This window comes from Mastigoproctus giganteus, chromosome 7 (assembly GCF_048544385.1).
Source record: "Mastigoproctus giganteus isolate SK-2022 chromosome 7, ASM4854438v1, whole genome shotgun sequence".
Classification (NCBI taxonomy): domain Eukaryota; kingdom Metazoa; phylum Arthropoda; class Arachnida; order Uropygi; family Thelyphonidae; genus Mastigoproctus; species Mastigoproctus giganteus.
Genome location: NC_143581.1, coordinates 146,087,201 through 146,103,036, shown reverse-complemented (window position 1 = coordinate 146,103,036; position 15,836 = coordinate 146,087,201). Strand labels below are relative to the sequence as shown.

General features: G+C 39.0%; 1 long non-coding RNA gene across 1 annotated transcript in view; it reads right to left on the bottom strand.

The window, feature by feature from the left end:
- LOC150083248 (uncharacterized) overlaps window positions 1-2,244 on the bottom strand; it is a 120,372-nt gene extending 118,128 nt beyond the window's left edge. Inside the window, exon 1 of the long non-coding RNA XR_016547196.1 lies at window positions 2,165-2,244. This is a non-coding gene — a long non-coding RNA (uncharacterized LOC150083248). The remainder of the gene's footprint in view (window positions 1-2,164) is intronic.
- Window positions 2,245-15,836: the final 13,592 nt, after the last annotated feature.

Below are 15,836 nucleotides of genomic sequence, written 5' to 3'. Positions count from 1 at the left end.
GAGACGACCGTGTCGCTATGTATTTACCAAAAGATCAGCGGGATCACTGTTGCCGCCGTGGTCGGATGAAAGAGAGAGGCTATTCGACTATCGGAAACAAAGAGACATTCTCGAAAACGGTGATACGATGCACCCTGCACTATTCCCCTGTTCCCCTCCCCTCCCCAAAGAAACTCCCCCTTTCGTTTTCCGCTTCTTTCGCTGCATCACCTTCGATCTAAGACTTATGGCGGCCACTTCTTTCCAGACAAAACTGTTCTTTAGTCAAACAATCGAAGGAAAACGAGGATGCAATTTCACCTTTTAACTTGTATGGAGAAGTTGAAGTCCACCAGAGGGCGAAGTGAGCCCGTTTTATTTGTTTTTGGACGTTGCTTTTTTAGAGCCGGTAACTCTTCGCCAGTATCCGCGTGCAGTCGAGTGTGACGAAGTTGTACCTATTAGCGGGAAGAAACATGTCTCGTGGAGAAGAAGAAAGCAGACTCGAAAAAAGTTAAGAAAGTGTACTTTAGGTGTCTTTTTGAAAGTTGATGAGTAATCAAAGTTCGGAATGCAGTCGTGGTCGTGCGGATTGAGTCAGTGGTGTGATGTTTAGAAGGGATAACGTTGTACTTTCGTCGAAGTGCTCATCTTTTGGTTTTAAATACCGATGTAACTAAGAAACCCCCCCTTCTGCATTACTTTTCTTCGATGGATTTGGTGATGAAGCTCTTTGCTTGAATGTTGGATGATAAAATTGGGCAAAATCAGTACACAGTAATTCGTTTTGAGTTTATTATTATCCATTACGCTTTATTTAAATTACAGGTGGGTCTAGAATGCTTAAAAGTTTTCCTACAAGTAGTTTGCGCTCTTCGAAGTAAATTTGGGGATTAGAAAACCGAAGTTTTAATTTCAAAAGCTAAACCCACATTGTAAGAAACGGGTTGGAGTACTTCTGCAAGAAGGCAACTGCAAAACCAATGAAAATAGAACTCTAGAGATATCCTGCTATGTAATATTTCTGTCTTAAAGTCAAAAGTGGATGTAAGTTAACAAGAAAACCCGTAACACCCGAGAAATAATAATTTAATTTAATGTTCTCAAACAATTAAAATTTATTTCTTAATATTCGTGATTAATTACAAATTTTCAGTTCTAGGTTTAAAAAAAAGGTAGTGATAGTGTATAAATTAAGAAAACTACAGAAAGTCCCGGATGCTACAAGAAAAAAAAACTCTACTACTCACTTCTTAAAGTTGGAGCAATATGATCCTTAAAGGTGTTTGGTGGGTGAAGAATTTTGCATGAGTTAAACAAAAACCGATTGTGAGACACTTCCTAACATCTCGTGTCTATTGAAATCACATAATTTGTCGAATAAAATAACTGTAATGTACATGTATTTGGTTTGTAGTCAGTTTGTGAATTAAATCTCGTTTGGAGATATTTTAGAACGAATTAGAAAAGAGAAGATAATTTCCAATCCATCTTCCAGAGAAGTGTTCACATTTGGACGATGATTCTGGTGAAAAGGATAATTCAGATTACACCTGAGAAAGCTGTTCAAGTAACCCATCAAAATCCCTCATCAGCAGGAAATGAATGGCTAAGTGAGGGACTTCGGTTTAGCCAGATGCAATGAAGAGCTCTAGAAATCAGTTGCAAGACTTCCACACATTTTATTTCATTTGTCTTCATGAATAAATTGGTATTATTCACAATACTGTCTCTCGGTTACCAATGGGCCACGTCAGGCCTAATATAGGGGATAGAATGTCAATCAACATCTGTTCCCTGCTCTTCCACATGGATTTCTTCACGCCGAATCCAGGAGATGTTACTGACGAGCATGAGGAGAGATTCCACCAGGCCATGAACTCAATGGAGAAGAGGTACCGAGGAAAGTGAGATGAAGTTATGATGGGCGACTACATCTGTTTTTTAGTTCGGGATGATCACCGGACTACAAGAGACAAAGATGTTCAAATTTACATTTTTAAGGAAATTTCTTTTTGATTAACCCGGGAGGCATTGAACGTTTTAATTTGTGATTTTTAGCTTGTTTAGTTGCAGCAAAGAGTTTCGATTTTTTTTTAAGTAGCACTATTTATCGTCCTGTAGATTTAAGTAACACTATTCACTTTTCTTAGAATAAAACAATCAAGTAAGAGTAGATACCTACTTGTAGTAGTCCTGGTTAAAACTGAATCTCCTGGAATTCGGTTATTTGATGAGGAGCCTTTGGAATGCTTTAGGAGTTACAGTCGGAAATCTTCTTTCCAGAAATCCTATAGAATAAAAAAAAAAAATAAGATCTATCACAACACAAGATCATTGAATATTGAGATGCATATTTAGATTTTCATGATATAGTTCAAAGCATTACTTATCTTATAATGGAACATAAAGATCAAAGTAGATGGCCAAGAAGAATCCATAGAGAGAGAGAGAGAGAGAGAGAGAATGGCGCGTACTCAGTTTCAATTTATTTTAGATGACTGAATGGGAATTGATCTTGATTGGCTGATTAATATTTTAAGGAAAAGAAACTAAGAACTCCTTTGTTCTTAAAGTCGGCTTGTTCGTTTCATTGGATGCAATAGTAGGTTGGATAAAACAAAGTGGATCCTAAAGGATGTGTTGTTTTCTGATTATAGGAAAAAAAAAACAGATAACCTAAAGTCATAAAAGATAATTATGAATAGAGCCAGCTAAAACGAAATCAGCGATCCACTACTACGAGCAATAAACTGCAGAAGAAAAGCTTTAAGAGTGGGCACTTCCACCCAAAGAATCTTCATTAGTATTTCTCGTCTGGAAGCAAGCTGCCAAATAATTCAGCTATATTGCGATGCTTACAATTCCGAGTGAGTATCTGATCAGTTCACCTCACGAGGGCCACAAGGAGCACGCTGCTGAATGGCGTACATTTTAATTTGACCCTGTGTTGAGTGACATACCTAGGAGACAGGCAGTCACTGTCACGACCCTCTCTGTTCTGTCAGATCTTTGCTCTTCGCCATCTTGACAACCGTGTAAAGTGATCTTCCACTTAATTAGTGGACTTCCTGAAACGTGTGACATGTGATGGGAAATGGTTGCACGAGGACATAAATAGACAACAGTAGTTCCTGCTTCGAGTTATTTGCCAGTTAACTGGAAGATAGTTTGCATAAATGCAGGACTACTGCGAAAAAAACAAAAAAAAAAAAAAAGAAAGAAAGAAAGGCAGAATAAACCCGATGTTTTTATATGCACATTACCACAATTCTGATTTTCTCATTTTACTACGCATTAGGGAAAATTCAGAGCTCTTTCTGGACTTTCATCTACTCATTGAGAAGATAATGAAAATAACCAATCATCGAATTACTAAAATTTGGAGATTTTTAATATTATTTTTAGTTTTCGACGATTTCGATCCGAGGTCATTAAAAGTTGTTCAGTAGGCGTCAGTGTTAGTTGCAAGTAATCTAATTCTCGTTCCGGAGCAGTCATGAGGGCACCATACATCCCCTAAGTGGCTTGTCTTGCGGACTGAGAGTTCCATCAAACACACTTTCTGTTTGGCGCTTTTTACACTGCTCGGGATTCTTTGTCTCGTGAATGGGCCAGTCGAGGAAAGTCCAAAAAAAATCTAATTACCTAACCTTCCCCTCCCAGATTTTTTTAACATTCTCTCTCTCTCTCACACACACACCGTCTTTAACTGCAGTAACCTTTTTTCTTTCTGTGAAATAAGATTAATGATAAACGTCAAATATTTCCTGTAGAGGTCGTCTTTTTGCTGCTGTACTTCACTCACAACGTGGGTGGCTTAAACGGTAGCGCACCCTAGTGGAAGTTAAAAACTAGTAGTTAACACGGATGCTTACTGGATATTCACCATTAAAGTTATTCATATTTTTGTTGGCGTGATAATCACGAGGAAATCGGAGTGGAAGATTTAATTCGAATCCAAGCCCTCCCTTTCGCACGCGGATTCACTTTAACTAATGAACTAAAGAGAAATTTAATTTGAACAATTAAAGAACATTTTATTTAACAGATCCAGTCTTATCACATATCCAGCTATCTCAAATGACCCGGATATAAAAATAAGTTAATCGGTTAATTCTTATACCGACTAACTTGGCCACGATGTGAAAACACTTATAAAATTCCTCCCAGCTTGAGGGAACCGAACTCGGGGCTTTCTCACGCGATGTGGAAATGCAGGGGGTCATAATCACTGGATTGGTGGTGACGGCAATAATCTGTGGCATGCACAAACTCATTCATAGTGTTGAAAGTGCACTTTGTTGGTAAAGATCACTTGGCCATGTGGATGGCAATGTCTTTTTACATCATCAGTTGAAGGGAGAATTGGAAAAAAGGTATCTGTTCTTCTTTTATGGTTACAAAAGATATTTGCCACGATGCAAAGGATCGAGCATCTCATGGAATATAATAATCATCGATGTGCAGAACGTTTTAGGACCAGTGAGAATTTTGAAGAGAAATCTCAGATTTGCTTCAGTTTTTCTAGATTCAAGTGGTTCAATAGTGGAAGTATGTATAAAGGGGATCATAGTGCGGTAATTGAGAGAAAAGTGAGTTCCAGAAATTTGGTATCTTACATCGGAGAGCTGAATGAATTCCTGTTTCTTAGCGACGAATAATCCAGTAGGAGTTCCAGATGGAGGAAGAGAAAGAGTAATCAATTTGTTTCAGAATCAAGGATTTGTAAATCTGAACCGAGTATACATATTCGCTAAGCGAAACTATCCTCTTGATTACTGCAAGGAACAATAGACCTCGTTTACTAAGTGACTCAGTTGTCAAATTTGAAATTCTTTGAAAAGATGACTCCAAGATTCGTGAAATGGTCGAGTTTTTGAATGAGTGATGATCTGATGTGGCGGCTGAAGTCGAAATTAGTGAAGTTTCTGGATGCAGACAGGGAAGCGAATTGACACTTGGATTGATTATTATAATGCTAGCACACATTTATTAAGGGCATTCTGAGCATGAATAGATCAGGTGAACTCGTACTTAAGCATAATCATCAAACTTGGAATATGAACGGGTTGAGATGATGCAGTTTGAACATGGTCATTAATAAATAGGTTGGATAACAGAGGATCTAGAGAAGAACCCTGTGGGATGTTGCTGGTGAAAAAAAAAAGATTTGAAATAGGCATTATCAATAATCACGTATGGGAGAAACTTATCAAAAGCACTTGCCGTATCTGTGCAGACGGAATCGACTTGATACCCTTTGTCAAGAGCATCCGTAACAGAGTGCGAACACTGAGTTAGGTAAGTATATAGAGTTTACCTTTGTTAAACTCATACAGGTCTTAATCAATGAAAGGCTTCGATTAAGACCAGTACCGCTTGAGGTAGTTGCTGGATATCTGTAAATTGTACTGACTTTTTCTTATGGAGTAATGACTAAACATCCAAAACATCTCCATTTATACATGAGGAAGAACTGGAAATTTTGTTTAAAAAATTCCCCAAAGTTTGTAATGGTTCTACAAGGCTAAATATGAAGTTCTATAAAAATCCGTACATTGGGAGTGGAGTTGTTAGATGAAGACGAAGAGACGGACATGGTGATGAAGACTTTGGAGACAGAATGCCCCTGTTCAAGCCCTTGTGGGTAGCGCAGTTAGAAAATTTATTATTTTCCACATTGGGTGGAAAAGACTTGAGTTCGAGTGCTGTCGATGACGTGAAGAATTTTTATGGGTCTTTTCACAACGTGGCTGAGTTAGTCGGTCTCAAGCGACTGGTTTTTCTCCCGGAAACTCGAATTTTTCGTCGATTAAAAAAAATAAACCACAGAACACGTGCAGTTTACCGACACTATCACAGAGCAATATGTCCTTAGTCGCTGGTGCTTCTAAAACCCTACTACTACTACAACAACTGCCCCTGTTCAAATGGGTAAAATGAATAATAATAAAAAAACATTTCGAATATGATAAAACAGATATAAACTGTTTGCTCTATATTATATTTAATACTTACCATAAACAGTAGAGCGAACATTAAGAAACTAATTAAAAGTAAAAACTAATTTAAAAGTAATTTAAAGTAAAAACTAATTTAAAACTAATTTAAACTATGGAGGTTGCGTTTTATCCAGTGGGAAATATGTTGCGAATCATGTGTAGCGGCAGTAATAATAAATGTCACATGATTTCATTCGTAAATGTCATCTGTTTTCCAATTTACTAATGCAGGCCCGCAGAGAAATCTTCGCCAAATGGTTGATCTAATTGAGATTCCAGCCTAGTCCAACTCCTGGCATTTTGACCAAAACGTTGTCTGTATGTATAAATGCTACAATCGAAATCAGTAAAGCCTTTGATCCAAATGGAGCTAAACACGATTTCTAAATTCGATTAAAAGTAATCTGAAATATGCTATCTTATCTGAAATATTGGCTAATGAAATTTCAGCAACAGAATATTCCCACGTGGACACAGCAAACTATCGCTAATCGATCGGATATTGGCTTAATTATTCTTATATTGAACGGAAACAGTGAGCAAGATTATGGTACAGAAGAATTACAGTTTTGGTGACGATTTTAAATCCGTCCATACAAGTCCTCTCTTTTCTAGCACTCTGAGAGAAAGATCACAAGTCTTGTAAACAGCAAGAACAGCATTAAACTGGTACAAACATTAAAATTTATTAAAAAACTGAGGAAAATTTTCTACGCAAAAGAGTTTAAAAGTGTGTGGTCAGATCGATGACTTCGATTCTTCAGAACGAGTTTCACCATTTAATATAATTTATTTGGAAGGTAATCGGGCATGAACCTGAGCAATCATCAAACAGGGAAATATGAACAGGTTGAGATGTGGTTCAAGAGGGTCATTAATAAATAGGTTGGGGAGTAGAGGACTTAGAGAGGAACCCAGTGGGACTCCGCTGCTTAGAGAAAAAAAATTAGAATAAGCATTATCAATAATGACTTTAAATACAATTATGGTACAGAGATCTCAGTACCATAAAATGGGTTGTATGTATGAATCCCTTCAGTTTCAAATGAAGGGATTCTAATGGAATGAGATATTTCTTTGGGTCAGTTAACTGGACAGAGAATTGTCTGGTGTCGGATACAAATATGATGCGGGAAATATTCAAGGGATGTTTCCTCGATGCCACAAACGTATTCGTACCAGTGGTCTCGTTCTGTAAACGTATGATGTCAAAATGAATGACATCTTACGTTTACGGAATAGACAGGTAATAACAGTTACAGATAATTACGTCATTCCAATTTCTATTAGAATTATAAGAGAATATCTAACAAAGCCACTGACATGGTGAAACGGGCGAAGGCTGATTACGAGAAAGCACTAGGAAAGAGGTACGAACGGGGATAAGGAATTCTTCTCACATGTGAATCCGATAAGTCCCTTAACTGGTTGCAGTGAAAAGTCCATAGAAAGTCCAACGTAAATGGCGAGGAGTTGAACAGAACAGATACTTAATGATATTTGCAGTCGAAAGCAAGCTTGAACCTTTAGAGAAAGTTAAGGAGTCAAATTGATGTAAAATGAGTGGTTAATAATTTTAGAGGAGCGTTTTTCAAAAAAGCTACTGAGGTTAAAAGAGGTCAAGGGTACAGGGGAGGTTATATGTTCAGTTATAATGAAAAATACTGCATGTGAACATATCAAACCGTTGATAATGTTACTGAATGCGTCATTAGGTTCCAGGATGATCTTCTCGGACTGGAGAAATGGTAATGGTTCTCGTATACACAGAGGTGGTAGTAATGAAAAGTTGGTTAACTATAGGCCAGGGAGTTTGACTTTTGTTGTAGATCATGGACAGTATGATCATTGAATATGATAGAATATCATAAAGATCATGGAGTCTGTCATTATGGAATATCATAAAGATCATGGAGTCTGTCATCGTGGAATATCATAAAGATCATGGAGTCTGTCATCGTGGAATATCATAAAGATCATGGGAATCTATCATCATGGAAATCATAAAGATCATGGGAATCTATCATCATGGAAATCATAAAGATCATGGGAATCTATCATCATGGAAATCATTGACTCTATGGTTAATGGCTCCATTTACGACCATCTGGACAAGAATGGCATCGTCAATATGTCCCAGCATGGATTTATTAAGGGAAGGTGAAGTCTGACCATTATGGTAATTTTCTGTGATGTAGCCGTTAAACAGTTGGATACAGTTAACAACTTATATATATATATATATATATATATATATATATATATATATATATATATATATATATATATATATATAGACTTTTCATAGTATTAGAAGCTGTTTAATAAAGGCCCAAATGGAAGTTTGCTATCTAAATTTGAGGGTTACTAGTAGTAGTAGTAGTAGTAGTAGTGGCACTTGATGCAAGAAAGCAGTGTAGGAGCTTATGCAGCATCAGCCAAAAAAAAAAAAAAAAAAAAAATCACACCATACCCTCCAATTGCCTGTCCAGTTCCTCCTTAAATTTATTTAACCTATCAACTTCCACAACGACAGATGGAAGTTTGTTCCAGCAATTAACAACCCGCTGGCTAAAGGCAAATTTCCGCACATCTATTCTACATCTATCCTTTCTTAATTTGAACTTATGTCCCCGTAGGTTCGTATTCTGAACAAGTGGGAGGATCCCATCAGAATTCAGCGTGCTCAACCCATTAAAGGCCTTATAGACCTCAATCAGATCACCGCGCAGGTGCCTAGTCTCCAGCCACTGCAATTTGCAGAACTTAAGCCTCTCTTGGTAAGAGGATCCCTTCATTCCCCTCACCAATCGTGTTGCTCTTCTCTGTACACGCTCAAGCAAATCTACATCCTTCCTAAAATGAGGCCTCCAGACCTGTACGCAGTACTCAAGACGTGGCCTGACCATTGCCTTATACAGAGGGACAATCACCTCCTTTTCCCTGCTAGCAAAATTCCTATATATCATTGACAAAACCCCATGACCTGCCCTAGCAGCCTGTCTACATTGCTCAGAAAATTTCATATCTGACTGCACAATTACTCCCAGGTCTTTTTCATTTTCTACCACCTTAAGTGTAGTACCACACAGTTGGTACGTTTCTCTGGGGTTACTTCTACCCATATGCAGTACTTTGCATTTGTCAAGGTTAAACTTCAGTTGCCACTTCTTAGCCCATCTGCCCAAATTATCTAGATCCTGTTGCAGTAGCACACTGCCATTACTGTCATTAACAACCCTGCCAACCTTCGTGTCATCTGCAAACTTCGACATTAAGCCTGATATACCTTCATCAATATCATTGATAAATATACAAAACAACAGTGGCCCCAACACCGAACCCTGTGGGACTCCACTAATAACATTAGTCCACGAAGAGCAGCACCCATTGATCCACCCTCTGTCTTCTCCCACTTAACCATCCTTTTATCCATTGCAGCAACTTACCCTTAATACCATTCTGCTCCAATTTGTACAGTAGTCTTCCATGCGCAACAGTGTCAAAAGCTTTCCTGAAATCCAAGTATATGATATCAAAATTATTTTTTGCATCCAGTTCCTTTGTGACCACATCATAATAACCAATCAAATTTGTCAGACAAGACTTTCCCTTAACAAACCCATGCTGTGTCTGAATTATTGCTGCAGTCTTGTCTAGATGATCCTGCAATGCATCTTTAACCAGTGACTCCATTATTTTACCCGGAACAGAAGTTAAACTAACTGGTCTGTAATTATTCGTGTCACCCTTCGAACCTCCTTTGTGAATTGGGGATACATTTGCACATCTCCAGTCCGTGGGAACCTCTCCTGAGTCCAAGGATGCTCTCATAATTATGGCTAAGGGTTTGCTTAGTTGCTTTGCCGCCTCCTTTAATATAACTGGATAGATCCCATCCGCCCCAGGTGCCTTTCTTATGTTTAACTTCAACAATTTCTCCTCCACTTTGCTCTCAGTTATTACAAAATCATTAAGCACACTGCTACAATTTGATAACCTTCTTCCATTTTCAAACTGTAATGATTCCTCACGTGTGAATGTAGATGCAAAATACTCATTCAGTTTGTTTGCTATCTGAGCAGGATCATCAACAGTCGAACCATCGATGTCAAGTGGACCAATCATATTCAGCCCCTTCCTTTTAGAGTTTATATAAGTAAAGAAATCCTTGCTGTTTTTCTTAGCATCTTTTGCCAAAGATTTCTCGTAATCCGCCTTTGCCTGCCGAACCTCCTTTGTGACCTGATTACAGACTAGCTTATATCTGCTACAGGCTTCTGCGTCGCCTGATAATTTATATGCATCCCATGCATTTTTCTTCTCTGTCACGAGTCTCATTAGTTCATTTGATAACCATTTAGGCCTAAACCTTGAACAATATTTCTTCATCGGTATGAAAAGTCTAGTAGCTTCCACGATTAATTCCTTGAATGCTTCCCACTTAGAATTTACTGTTTGTAACATCGTCAGTCGATCCCACTGTACAGAATTTAAAAACTGTCTGAGACCACTGTACTCCCCTTTACGGAAGCAAAAACCCTTTCCTTTACCCCTGACGGTAGTTACCTCTTTGAGTAAATCCCACTTCAGCACACTGTGATCACTGCCACCTAGTGGTTCCTTTATCTGCAAATTCTTAATACACGAATGATCACTGCTGATAACCAGATCAAGAGTATTACTTTCTCTGGTTGCCTCTCGAACATGCTGCTGCAGAAAACAATCATCCAATAAATCCACAAAAGTCTGACTAGTGTGTGAGTGACCAACCCACAAGTTCCAGTCAATGTCTGGGAAGTTAAAATCCCCCATTATAAGACATTCTGATTTACTGGCCCACTCTATTTCTCTGTACAATTGTTCATTGTACTCATTCGAGTCATTAGGCCTATAACACACTCCTACTCTTATTTTTGCTTTTGCAGTGCTTATGTCACACCAAACTGACTCAACAGTGCACTGTCCATCTATATCAACTGGATGCACTTCTCTTGATTTTATGTTTTTCTTAATTAACAGCATAACACCTCCTCCCTTTCTGTCCTGTCTATCCTTTCTGTACACATTGTACTCCCCAAATTCCAGTTCTGCATTCCTTATATCTTTGTGACACCACGTCTCTGCTATCCCAACAATATCCGCCTTTGATGTCTTGACCAACACTTCAAATTCATCAAATTTATTTACTATACTTCTAGCATTGGTATACATGCAAGCATACATGCTCCTATGCCTATTCCTCGTTACCCTAACACATCCCATATACCCAACTATTCCAGGATGACTGCCATCCGTCCCTGAAACCCCCAACACCCCTCGCTCCAGGTCGCTTCTTATTCTAATAGAAGTTGTGCAAGAATCACCTTCACCTCTGCCTGCGGTTACTGTTAAACTATTAGTCTTTGTATCCCCCCAAACTAGCAGTTTTCCGACCCACCTAACACTGCCTCGATAGCATCAGCAAATATTCTTGCACCCTTTCTATTTAAGTGTATCCCATCCCTGTAGAAGCAATCTCTCCTGTTAACAAGTACAGTCCAGGCTGAAAAAAATTCTACCCCTTGAGCCTTGCACAATCTTTCCAGGGCCGAATTGATCGACAAGGCTCTCATCATATACTCCCTCCTATCGTGTCTGGGCAGAATTGCAGACACTTTTAAATTCAACCCTAATTCTCGGCTTTTACTAGTAAAATCTAACGGTCGATCGCAGGCTGACTAAAAGACAGAAGACAGATAGTTGTCATAAATGGTCAGCCTTCAGGGTGGATCAGTGTAACAAGTGGAGTCCCTCAGGGATCGTGTTAGGTACGTCCTATTTTTAATTTTAATGAATGATGTTTGCTGATCAAGCATCATTTATCAACAAAATTTGCCGATGATTTTACTTGGAAAGGATGGTTAACAATTCGAACAAGGCCACGTTGCTTCCAAGAGAGTTGAACCGCTTGCATATACGTTAGAAAAAATGGCAACTGAAGTTTAATGTTTTTGAATTTAAATTAAATGTAGGGTAAGGTTAAAAGTAAAGTATACGAAATGTAAGATTATGCGTTTAGGGTACAGGAATCCTGAAGTCACATATAATCTAGGGAAAGGAGTTAAAAATAGTTCAAGGAGAAAAAGGCTAGGGTGTTACTATTCAGCCTGACTTGAAATTTTCCATGCAGTCTAAACAGACAGTTAGGAAGACATGCCCTGTTCACGACTTATCACAGAAATATGTACCCTATAAACTGTCAAAGATTGCCGGTCCTTTTGTCATCCATTTTGGTCTGTGTATACATGGAAAATTTCCCCTTGTAATGAATTTAAGAAAATGTGAAGACTCTTCGTAGTGGATAGAGTATATATAGCGTGGCTTATAAAGAATAAATCAAACGATCCGAATTATTTTGATTTTAACTAGTAGAACCCTGTGACCCTACGTGGCATTCCGGAGTATAAACAGAAAATTTATTTATTGTGTTTCATTCCTAATCATTAGTCCGCTGGACGGATTAGATTGGCTTCATATGGCACGCGGTGGAAGTTGGCTGCAGAACGTGTAGCGTGATTAAAATCGTTTCTTCAGACGTCATCTGCGTAAATTAGTCAATTAGCTACCTTCATTATGTGAGATTTAGTTTCGGCAACTGTCACTCATGGCGCATTGTTCGTAGCAGACGGTATCAGAAGCAGACGATACTTCTCGTGATTAACCTAACTGCTTATAATTAATATTAAGTAATTATATATATATATATATATATATATATTCCATATAATTCTATTTATTTATTTATCATTTTTTTTTGAGATTGAATTCTGCCGAGGGATGCGTCGATTGATCGAGAATACTAAGTTTCTGATTATTAGCCGTTTATGGAAATTCGGAGAAGCAGTTGGCTAAGAATAGAAGAGTGGGGGGAAGGGAAAGAGAGGGGGAACGGAGAGAGCAAGTCGAAAGTAGAACGGATGAAAATTCTGGTTATAGCAGCCTCTTTGGAAGCAGCTGCACTTTTGCGTGCAAGACGATGCGATGCGTGCGCACGCGCGCTGGCGCGGATTTTTGCATTTTCCGTTTATGTACCGTCATTTTCAATAAATTTCGTGTGTCACAAGGCCTTCGCGATACAATGAAATGTCTGCATCAATTAACTTCGAAAACAAATTTCCTGCAACTGCGTCGTCACTTTATTAGGGCTTGGCTGCCTTTTTCTTTGATCTGGGGGGAGGGGGGGAAAGGGGACAAATGGTCCGGTGGGTAAGGGAGGCAGACAAGACGGTTTGTTGACACACCAGAGTTGAGATATTGCAACCCAAGTTGAGCGTGACATTGCGTTGAAGCGAAACGCCAAAAGCGCAGGTTTCTTCTCCGTTTCTTTCTCTTCTTCTCCCTTCCATCCCCCAGACGTTCTTTTCTAAGTGGGAGGAAGAATGTCAGGGAAGCTGGTGACTGACAGAAAGGCAGTGGGTCGTTTAGAAAGCAAAATCTTTACATTCCTTTAACCGTATTACGTTTCCGTATTTCGCTTTCCTCGCAAAAAAAGTTTAAAAAATGACGTCCACATCGTGGTGCCACCCACTGTGAAACGTGGACGGAAGAAAGAGGGGAGTAGGTCGAATTCGAACACGTGCATCCCCTTCGGTGACAGACGGCAATCTGATAGTTGCCATCGAACATCACTTTACGATAGCCAGAATTTTTTCGAAGCCACGCTGCTGTGAAAAGAAGCTTGAAAAATGTTGGAGATCTGCGCGTCAAACAAGATGTGTGCAGGGGCAGCGTATGTCACTGTCAATGTAGCGAATTTCATTAGTCTGTCCTGTTATTTTTCACTTAATTCTGAAACGAGCAGGCTGCAAAAATCTAAATTAGGCTAATCTGTGCTGTACCAGTAAATGAGCGAAAGTTTAATGAAGTCTGCGCACTTTTATCATAAGCTTTATAAGGATCTGTTCATTTGGTATCTCCATCTGTGTAGTGGCCTTTTTTTGCCCTATTTCATTTCACTTTTGTAGAATGGTAAATGCATCCTTTTTATTGGACCGTCGACTCCATTTCAGTTCATCGTGGTTTTCTATTCTAGTGAACTTTCTAGTTCAATAACATTCTTGTTCTACTGGCTGAATATCTAACTTTTAATGAACTATAATAGCATTTGACCAACTCTAACATCAAATAATTTTTGCATTATGTGCAACATAATCAAATCTGACAGAAAAAATTCCGCATTTCTCAAGACATTAAATTTTAGTTACCTTAATCGTAGAGAACTTAGGTTGTAATTAACCATAATTACAATCAAAAAGATACTTGAAGAACTAGGCTTTTCAATACGACAAAAAACCCTTGGGGCAACCGTTGGCCTTGTCACCAACAGTTTTATTTTTCAATTTCGTTCAAAATTATGAATCGATCCACCGCATGTTGCAGAAGCAATACGTTTAAGAAGCACTGCAGGATCATTTAGACAAGACTTCAGTTATAGCTCAGACACAGCATAGTTTTGTTAAGGGGAAGTCTTGCCTGACCAACTTGATTGGATACTATGATGCAGTCACAAAAGAACTGGATGCAGGGAATAACTTTGATATTATATACTTGGATCTTAGAAAGGCTTTTGATACTGTTGCACATGGAAGACTGCTACACAAATTGGAGCAGTGTGACATTGAAGGCAAATTGCTGCTACGGATAAAGGGGTGGTTGAGGGGGAGAAGACAGAGAGTGGTAATCAATGGACACTGCTCATCGTGGACTGATGTTATTAGTGGAGTCCCTCAGGGCTCAGTGTTGGGTCCATTATTATTTTCTGTATTTATAAATGATATTGATGATGGTATATCGGGCTTAATGTCCAAGTTTGCAGACGATACAAAGGTTGGCAGGGTTGCCAAGGACACTACTGACACTATGCTGCTGCAACAGGATCTGGAAAGGTTGAGCAGATGGGCTGAGAGGTGGCAAATGAAGTTTAACATTGACAAATGTAAAGTACTACACATGGGAAACAGCAACCCCAGAGCAACGTATCAACTCTGTGGTACTACACTGACAGTGGTAGAGAATGAAAGGGACTTGGGGGTGGTTGTGCAGGCAGATATGAAGTTCTCTGAGCAGTGCAGACGGGCTGCAAGAGTAGCTCATGGAGTATTGTCAATGATATACAGGAATTTTTCCAGCAGGGATAAGGAGGTGATTATTCCATTGTATAAGGCGATGGTCAGGCCACACCTAGAGTACTGTATACAGGTCTGGAGGCCTCATTTCAAGAAGGATGTAGAGCTGCTGGAACGAGTACAGAGAAGGGCAACAAGATTAGTGAATGGAACAAAGGGGTGCTCTTACGAAGAAAGGCTTAAGTTTTGCAAATTACAGTGTCTGGAGACTAGGCACCAGCCAGGTGATCGGATAGAGGTGTATAAAGCCTTGAATGGTTTAAGCATGCTCAATGCTGATGGGATTCTTCCTCTAGCTCAGAAAAATCACCTGAGAGGGCATAAATTCAAATTGAGGAAAGACAGATGTAGGATAGACGTGCGGAAATTTGCCTTTAGCCAGCGGGTGGTTGGTTGGTGGAACAGACTTCCATCCCTTGTGGTGGAGGTTGATAGCCTAAATAAGTTTAAGGCTCAGCTGGACAGGTATTTTGAACGAACAGAGGGGTGAAGTGGAAGTGGTTTTTTTTTTTGGCTGATGCTGCATAAGCTTGCTTTCTTGCATCAAATGCCTCTACTAATGCTAATGTTTCTTCAATAAAGGTCTCTGAGAATTATAATAGACCATCTGAGAGAATTATTCAAAGTATTTTGGTATTTATTTTCTCCTACCAGCCCAAAAGGCCTCCGAATCCGAGTGGTCAGG